This window comes from Otolemur garnettii, unplaced genomic scaffold (genome assembly GCF_000181295.1).
Source record: "Otolemur garnettii isolate 467f Iridium unplaced genomic scaffold, OtoGar3 scaffold00009, whole genome shotgun sequence".
NCBI lineage: Eukaryota > Metazoa > Chordata > Mammalia > Primates > Galagidae > Otolemur > Otolemur garnettii.
The window spans coordinates 32,796,074-32,805,783 of NW_003852404.1; the positions used below are offsets into that span (position 1 = coordinate 32,796,074).

At 38.2% G+C, this 9,710-nt stretch overlaps 1 pseudogene; it reads left to right on the forward strand.

The window, feature by feature from the left end:
- The first annotated feature begins 828 nt into the window (after positions 1 to 828).
- LOC100947731 lies at positions 829 to 2,049 on the forward strand (annotated as a pseudogene).
- Positions 2,050 to 9,710: the final 7,661 nt, after the last annotated feature.

A 9,710-nucleotide genomic window follows, 5' to 3' on the forward strand; every position in this document is an offset into this window, starting at 1 on the left:
ACTAGAAGATAACAAGGAAATGAAAGGTCTCTATGGGAGGGCAATAAATCACTGATAAAAGAAACATAGATGACACAAACAAATAGAAAACATCCCATGCTCATGGATTAGACTTATTAATGTTAAAGTGAGCATGCTGCCAAAAGCAATCTACAGATGCAATGCAATTCCTATCAAAATACCAACATCATTTTTCACAGAATTAGGAAAAACAATTCTAAACTTCATATGAGATTTTCCCAGTGAGGGAGCGGCTCCAGTAGGCCAGATGATACCACAATGTCACACTGTCACCAGCCACAGAAGGTTTGAGGGGCAGTCTGGGAAGCAGGTGTTTTTTTCTTCCCTCCTTTTCTGTGGTCTCAGCATGCCAACTCTCCTTCCCCCATATTCCACTGTCAGGTGCCCTCAGGAAAGTACTAAATGTTTTCTCTGAGACAGAGTCTTACTTTATCACCCTTGGTAGAGTGCCATGGCAACATAGCACAGCAACCTCAGACTCTTGGGCTTAAGCAATTCTCTTGCCTCAGCCTCCCAAGTAGCTGGGACTACAGGCACCCACCACAAAGCCCGGCTATTTTTAGAGATGCGGTCTCCCTCATGTTGTTCTCAAACCTGTGAGCTCAGGCAATCCAATCCACCTACCTTGGCCTCCCAAGAGTGCTAGGAATATAGGTGTGAGCCACCATGCTGGACCTAGGAAAGTACTAAATTTACGAATGTATGGACAATGCATTCCAAGTCACCTGTAGCCTATGAAGAATATATTTTGACAATTATCCATGCTGTGTCAGCAGAGTTGCATCAGAGCCAAGAAAGCTTTATGAAATGCCAAAATGTTCCAAGTCAGAAAAAATAGAGGGTACTTTATTGTGGGAATGCCCAGTGATACCTGAGCTGGGACACTATTCAAGAAATCATTGTAGTCAAATCAGCTCTGAACAAAGGCCCAGCAGTGGCCAGGCAGGCAGACTTTCAACAACCTATTTTAGTGTATCTTTCAGTTTCAAGTTCTACTTTTTTCCTTTGTAGGGATTCTAGAGTTCAACAAAAAAGATTTTTTAGGAACATTATGGATGTTATGGAATGTCTTATGGAATATTGATTGTGATGGACAGCTCTGGGCTGGTCAGATTCTATAGTTTCCAAGCCATCACCAAACAGTCTGTGCAACAGAATCTCAACTTAGGGTATGCATGCAGATGGGTTGGGACTACTGAAACTATAGAAGAGGCTCCGTTTGGCATTCCTTGTCTTATTAGAATCACAAATCCACCACCACTGCTCTTTGAGGTGTCATCCCTAGAGAATGCTTTTCAGAGTGGAGGTCATCCTTGGCACTATCATACCCAGGAGGAAGAAACAAAGAGGAGTTTTCCATATTTGTGCCCTAAAAGACAATTCTTTGGTGGCTGAGAATGGGGAAGGCAGGAAAAAGTTGTAGGAAGCTGAACATGCTTAGTTGTGGCAGAGTTTTATAATGGGAAGTCCACAGACTGGATTCTGGCAAAAAATGAGATCCAAGAAATGGAACACTGTTCTCTAGAATCTGACTGGATCTATTTCCATGCTGATGCTTCTGGTAGAATAATACATGTTGGCCCAAATCAAGTCAAAGTTTTAAACCTAACTGAAATAGAAAATAACAGTTCTCAGCATCAGATATCTGAAGTTTTTGTCATTTTGACCAATGGGGAGAAGAACAAAAATGAAAACTTATTCACTGTTACATCTGGATTAATGGTTAAAAAAAAAATTTTTTTTTTTCACCTTCTAGATGATGACCCAGAACAAGAGAGTTTTAAAATTGTGGACTATGAAGGTGAGTTGGATTTGCTTTCTGTAGTAGCTGTTACTCAGATAGATGCTGAAGAAAAAGCTCCCCTGGACTTGCAGTGCAATGAATATGGAACTTTCCTTAAAAGCATTCCATTAGCAGAATCATGGGATGTGACACATGGCTATAAAGCCTACTCTGATAGAGACGCGGTGCTACATACAGAGCAGAAACCCAACAGAGTCTTCAGGTGCTATGTCTACCAGATATAAGGCAAGAATGAAGCCTGTATTACAAAAGCTTTGCAAAAATAGAAAAAAAAATGACAGTTTAGCACATTGTCAGTTGTGCAAGAATGGTTAACAAAATCAGCCAAAATGGTTGATGCAAGACAGAGGAGTGAAGGTTTTGGAGACCTCTCAGCAAGATTTCCATTGCCAAGAATTACCATTTCCCAAGCCCCAATGCTCAGCCTGCCCCAGTGCTCACTGCACAGCCTACCCAAGGCACATGGCCCTTCCTTTAAAAGCCTATGATCTCCATTAGTCAGAGATATAGATTTCAGGGAGTCTTGCTTGTTCTCTGGGACAAGGCAGCTATCACACTAAAGATTCCTTTCTTCCTTGGCATTCTTACTGTCTCAAATAATTGGATCCTTGTGACATGAGCAACTGGATCTAGACCAAAATCCCTTTGTGGTTTCAAGAATGACAAGATAAATGGTTATCTTCCTTGTCTAAAGCTAAGCCAGAAGCAAATCTCATCAAGAAAAATGACACCTACACAACAGGGAATTTATCCAACAACAACAAAAAAAACAATCATAGAACCTCTGCTCTGCCATCAGAAGTCATTTCATGGCAATAAACATATGGATTACAACAGACATTCCTGAACAGATACAGGTGGGGAGAAAGCTTCAGGTACTATGAAGTTAAACTGTGCAGTGAGACAAACCCTGTCAAAGAGAGAGGGTAAAAATCATGAAGTCCAGTGTAGTGCTTAGTTTAAATCATACACTGGTGACATACCTATCTCAAGGACAAGGAGGGAAAAGTCTAAATTTACCTTGCAGGAGAGATTATTCTACTTGCCTTCGGTAAGCTGAATACATGTAGTTGTTCAGCAGTTCACTGTTGTGTTAAACTGTTTTTACAAAAGTTTTCTGTTTTCTTTTTGTTAATTAAACCTAATGTACAGAAGACAGCAAGGCAGTAGAAGGTACTGCTTCTAACAGACAGAGGTGAAAGGTCAATTAGGGGGTCACAGCAAAGACGTCACTACAGCCAAAGCCTTCTCTGGGGTGAGGTTCACTGGGGAGCCAGCTTCCCTGTGAGGCTGAGGGGTTGTGTTGTGCAGACTCAGCAGCATTCAGACCCAGGTTTCCATCCTGAATGTTCTGATAGATGTTCTTGACGTCCTTGAGGAAGGAATCTGGTGTGTTCTCCTGGTTTTGTACTTGCTTCAAAGGAACAAGGAACCATTTTTCTTCAGCAAACTGTGTGACTTCCTCATAGGTCACATATCTCTGTGCTTCCAGATCTACTTTATTTCAATTAATTAAATTAAATAATTTATGACAAGTATTACAGTATTTGGATTGGTGATACTATTTGCATCTTCCAACAAGCTGTTTAATAAATAAATAAACAAACAAACTTAATATGGAATCAAAAAAGAGCCTAAATAGCCAAAGCAATCCTGCCCAAAAAGAACAAAAGTGTGGGCATCATAGTACCTGACTTTGAATTATACTGCACAGTACCTGACTTCAAATTATACTTCAATAATACTGGTACCAAAACTGCATAGTACCAGTATGAAAGTAGACACATAGATCAATGGAACAGAAGAGAGAACCCAGAAATAAAACCACATACCTACAATTAGCTGATCTTCAACAAAGATAAAAACACACACTAGGAAAGAGACATTACTATTCAATAAATGATACTGGAAAAACTGGATAGCCATATGCAGAAGAATAAAATTGGATCCCTATCTCTCACTATATACAAAACTAAACTCCAGAGGGATCATAAACTTAAACATAAATCTTGACACAATAAAATCCTAGAAGACAACCTAGGATAAACTCCTCTGGACGCTGGCTGAGACAGAAAGTTTATCATTAAGACCCCCAAAGCAAATGCAATAAACCAAAAATAGACAAATGGTATTTAATTAAAACAAAATCTTCTTCACAGCAAAAGAAATAAAAGAATAAACAACATATAGAGTGTGAAAAAACTTCAAAAACTTTTGTCCAACAAAGGACTGACATCCAGATTCTACATGACACATATGAGGAACTCAAACAACCTAGCAAGAAAGAAAGAAAGGACCTCATATTTTGGAGGATAATCTCCGTTATGCAAATTTTATTGATTTAAATAGTAATGACATTTAAACAGTATGTCTTCACAGCAACACCTAGACTTGTATTTCACCAATTGAATAGGCATCATAGCCTAGCCAATACTACCCAAAGCCTATTTTTCCTCTCTTTATTTTTCCCTTACCAACAGAACTTAGATTTTGTTAAGAACACACATAAACTGAACTAAAACAATTATACCTCCCAGCCTCTCTTCTATTTATAGTTTAGGAGATTTTACTACTTAGGAGATTAGCTACTTAATTCTGTAGCTATTCTCAGCTATTCTCAGCTGTTAAACTAATTCCATTAGTGTTAAGGCTCCTCAAGATCTTGTATGTCTTAAATAAATGATAATCTGATAGCTAGATTACAGAACCAAGAGAGCAAGAAGAGAGGAACAGGGAGACAAAAGGACTGAAAAATTATTAATACAGATTTTAATCAAACAAAATTTCATTGAATCTCAGAGAGAGAAAAGACCCGTTTCCTAGCCTTAAAAGTTTCCTAAAATAACTCTTTTAAACCAAAAAGTAAAGTAATGTTTGAAATCCTGGGTTCTTGTGTTTTTCAGGGAAAATGGATTTGTTTCTTTTAGGGTTTTTGTGTGTATATGTGTGTATGTGTGTTTTGACAATCTGTCTCTTATAACTTAGAGTATATAGGTCAGGATTTCCGGAACAAATGCTGTGTACATTTTTTGTTAGTAGTGTCTAAGAAATATCACTCTGTGAGAAATATTAAACTAAATCCCATGGGAAGTTTGGTTCTTAAATGATTAGAAGTGTATAGAATTCCAGGATCTTAGAAGTCATTTCACCAAGTTGCTGTATTCCCAGGGATCCTGGATTCCACGATGTTAGAAGGTTGTCTTAGGTTCTACCTCTTCAGTACTTTTCTCCTAATATGCATGAGACTTTCATTCCTGTGGACAACCACTGGCTCTGACATGAAGAAGCCATCCTTGAGCAAAAGGGACTGTAAATAACTTCCTAGAATAGATGAAAAATCTAGAACAAATTGTTAACTCCACAAGAAAGTCCTGCTAAATCCAAGCTGAATTAAAGCAACATTTCTCTTCAGAAGAGAATGAGCAAATGTGTCATATACAGTGTCATTTTCTCTTCTGCACTCTGGGTTCTAAACAAGGATGGGCCAGGAAAGAAAGAAGGGGAATGATGTGATATACACACAGCAGCTAGAATGTGAATTTTAAAATAAAATGTGACAGATGTCTGCTTGAAACCTTGTCAATGACTTCTCATTTTACCTAAAATAAAAGCCAAAATGTTTACAATGTCTAAAAGGTTCTCACAGGATTTACCCCTAATCTCCATTATGTCACTGTCCTCACTTCTTGGATCAGCTAGTTAATGCTACAAAGTAAACAACCACAAAATGTTTTTAAACAACACTTTCTTAGTTCCCGTGCATCTAATGGTCAGCTGTGCAGTGTCTGCTATCTGGGGTTGGTCGCCCAGGGCTGTCTGGTCCAGGATGGCCTTAGGCAGATGACGCAGTTCTCCTCCCTGTGGTCTCTCCTCCTCCCTTAGGCCAGCCTGGCCTTGTTCCATGCAGAGGCAGGGTTCCAAGAGGAAGTGTATACACTTTTACCAGCCATGTGACCCATTTTGACCGCTATTTCATTGTCCAAAGTCTGCTGGCCCAACCTAGAGTCAGTAGTGAAGAGCACTACCAAAGGATATGGAGAGAGCAAGCCTTCACCTATTGAAAGGTTTCGATGAACTCAATCATGCACATTTTTGTACTTCTATTGCCTTTTTTTTTTTTTGCTCACATTTCCCCAAATATACTGATATCCTTGCTATTCTTTTAACACAACACACTGATGTCTATTTTAGGACCTTAACTTGGCAGTTATTTCTGCCAGAAATGTTCTTCCCTACATATTGACTTTGATATTGACAAGACTACTGCCTTAATATTTTTGTTCCAGCGTTTCTTTTTGGATAAACACTTCTTGCCCACCTATTTAATGGGGCATTCTGCCACAATTCCCTTATTCTTTCTATTTTTAGTTTTTCTAAAACATGTATGAATTTCTAACAAAAATGTTATGGGGGGGTTCTGTTTCTTTTTATTTGGTGTCTTTTTAGGCGTTGTGGTTGTGTTTATTTCTTGTTTATTCCTCTCTTCCATGGACTACAGGCTTTGACCTTTGCTTATTTTATTTAATGGTGTAACCCAAGCCATTAATAGAACGTCTGGAGGGTAGTAGGTATCAATACCTATTTGTTAAATATATTGACATAATCATATTTCTGCCTCTGTAACTTGAATATAAGAAATACAAAGTTTGTGCATATAACACAAAATGTACAATAATCAGGAAAAGAGCAGACTATAATAAATAAAAATCTCTGCTTGGAAACTTCAATATCTTTCAAAACATGCAGCCTACGTAAAGAAGAGAATCACAGCAGGTGCAAGCCCAGGAGGTAGAAGCCAAAAAATATATCATTTTACCCAACCTCCTTTTTCTACTAATGAAGATAATTAATCCTAGGAGGTTAAGTGCATGGAGGAATGTTGACAGTCAGCTAGTGGCAAAACCAGGATTAGAACTAAATCGTCTCCTTACCAACACTATGTTCTTCTCGCTTTCTGACATTGGCAAAGTCACTGCTCAGACAGAATTTATAACATTCAAATAAAAGTGTGAAAGAAGAAATCCCCAATGTTATTGAGTAATTAAAAACATAGGGCTTTAAACATTAAGCTTGACGTTTCTAATTTCACCAAATTGAAATCCAATAAGCTGTTATACTTGTATCTCAAAAAGAGCAGAAATGACGGAGTTTAGCTTCTCTGGATGCAAAACTAATATCTAAACGTACAATCTTACTGAGCTCAATTATCGGCCTTTGGCAGTCCATGGGAATTTCATTTTCAGAATCAAAATAAGCATAGTGCAAACCACTCTGAGAAAGGGAAAGATTGTATCAACAATGACGCGGAGGAAGTGGACGTTGTCACTATAAGGTTTCTCTTTAGTCTACTTCTCTATTGAATAGTTTCAAAGAAATTTTTTTTTCGTATTTAAACAACCAGGGAATTAATGTAGCTCAGAGAAAAGCATCAAATAATTGTTGTTATGCTTTTACAGACTGGATTTTTCCAGTGTAGTGTAATTCTCCCACAGAGTTTTATAGAATGAGAATCTAGGTCAGTGATTTATATTACTAGCCTCTCCTAACAACAAAGTAATGTGATACCCCCTCATCGCTGAAACTGAAGACGAGGAAGTTAATAATTTTGTGGCAAAGTTTATAATTTTCTTTCCCAGGCATTTTATTCTCTTCGTCTTCTGACTTCTCTTCTCACTTCCATATTATGGCTAATTGAGACATATTTCTATCTGATAAAGGCTGAGTGAATCTTCCCTGGTGAAAATTTTATACATTTATAGCTGTTAATGTCCATTTATTCAATCCCCGTTTCACTGGTAATGAATTCGTTATTAGGTTTTCTATATGAATTGGTGACAAAAAAGTTCATAAAACTAATCATTTAAAGGTCAATGTTTATATAGTTTTAAAAAATAGAATCTAGGCAGCCAGTTTAATTCCCTGCTTTGCATCAATTAAGGAAATAGTCTTACACTCAGCAACCACGATCAATCTATTCTTTAAAATAAAATTAGAATTTTAGCACTACCTGCAAATTCTCTCATATTGAAAGTTAATTACATTATCATTAAACTGATTTGTGGAAGTTTGAACCGCTGTTTTAGTAAAAAGACAAAGACTGTTTCAAACTCTATTAGGCTACTTCCGTTTTCAAGCAAAGCACCACCTCATTTAGTCAGCGTAATTTGGTGAACTATTGAAATGGTAAAATTTTTTATCCCCATTATGGTAGGACCACCTGAAATCATCTCTTTAAGAGTAAAGAAATAGTTTAAGACAATTATTTTCTAACGTTTAGGAACTAGCAAAATTCTCCTTTTTTCCATATAGTATGCATTTTTATTTGAAAAACTGTACTTCCAGGCAGTTCAAATCTTATTTAAATGCAAATAGTATCCTGAAATATAGTTCTTCAGTATAAAATTCTCACATAAAAATCTTCCTAAATTGATATACTGAATTCTTAAATTGTCTAACTTCTTAGTTCTTACTGCAAAAAAAATGTAAAAAATATTTTTTCCTCTTTGAGTAAATTGTTCTAAAAGTACACATAGTAATAAAAATATGTCAGCATAGCCAAAGTTGCCCACAAAAATTTATCAGAAGCCTTAGCAACATGAGAAAATGATAGAAGGTCTGAGTATGTGTTCTCTATATCTCCCTATTTCTGTGGTCTGGAAGAGAAAATGCTGAGATGAACCACTGCAGACTAGAAGCATGGGACATATTTCTATTCCAAAAGGACAGTAACCAAAAGTACATCTTTGAAAAATAGAAGTCTACAAACCTGGGTCATCTGGTCAACCTTGCCTTGAGGCATTTCACACGGAATGCAATTTATTCTATAAATTGAATAACAGCCTCACAAGAGAATAACACTGTAAAAATAGACAATACCCCTGCCCTGTAGGACCTCAATATTTCTTGCTGCCAAATACAAGAAAGCACTCACAGAGAGAACAGAAACCCATAATTAGACTGGGAAATAATTTTTTTTAAGTACGTACTTCTCTACAAATGAACAGCAGGGAAATAGGGAGCAAGAGGATCAACTCAGCAAACCCAACCAGGAACCCGCAAACTGCAGGAGTGGTGATGCCCTGCGGGACGAAAAGCTCACCAGCTACGGGAGACCTGGGGCTCAGGATCTTTGGGGCGACAGGAATGTGAGCAAATATCTGAGAATTTCCACACATTTTATTTTGATATTTAAAAAAGGAAGTTTAGTGGCAGCATTGGAAAAAACAACTAGCGAGTTGTATTTTCCATTTCCTTGGTCTTGATGATATTCTCAATAATTGTGACCTAAGTCTTTACAGTACAACTAATGACTATAAAATTTCCTTTTACAGCGACACTGTTACTTTTAAATAATGATAACAATAGTTAGCATGTATTAAATGTGTGCCGTGTGTTGGGTGGCGTGAGAGGCGATAGACTGAATCCTTCACAGGCCTCCCACCCCCGGGTGAGCGCCCAGGCAGGGGAATGTGCGCGTGACGGTCCCTGCGTGGGGATTCGCAGCACGGGCAGGCTCAGTCAGGAAGGTAGACGGCTCAAAGGGCCGAAACTTGTTTCCTGTGTTCTCTTCTTATGTAGATCCGTTATCTGGCCACTTTAGACGCTCCAATACCCTATGTCTCTGTTTATCCTTTACACGACCTTCCCGGGGGCTGTAATCTTCCCTTCTCTCATTTTTAACCTTGACTGCTGACTACTGACTACTGTGCAGTCTTGCACGGTTGCTCTGTCACGGTACCCAATAAAACAATTCCCGGGAAGCAGGACAGGTGCTGCGCGTGAAACAGGGCGTGCCCTGCCAGGCTTCCTGGCTTTTGCTCTAAGTTTGGTGAAAAGTCTCTTGATTTCTCCAGCACCGTCTCCCTTGCTGACCACCATCCCAGGT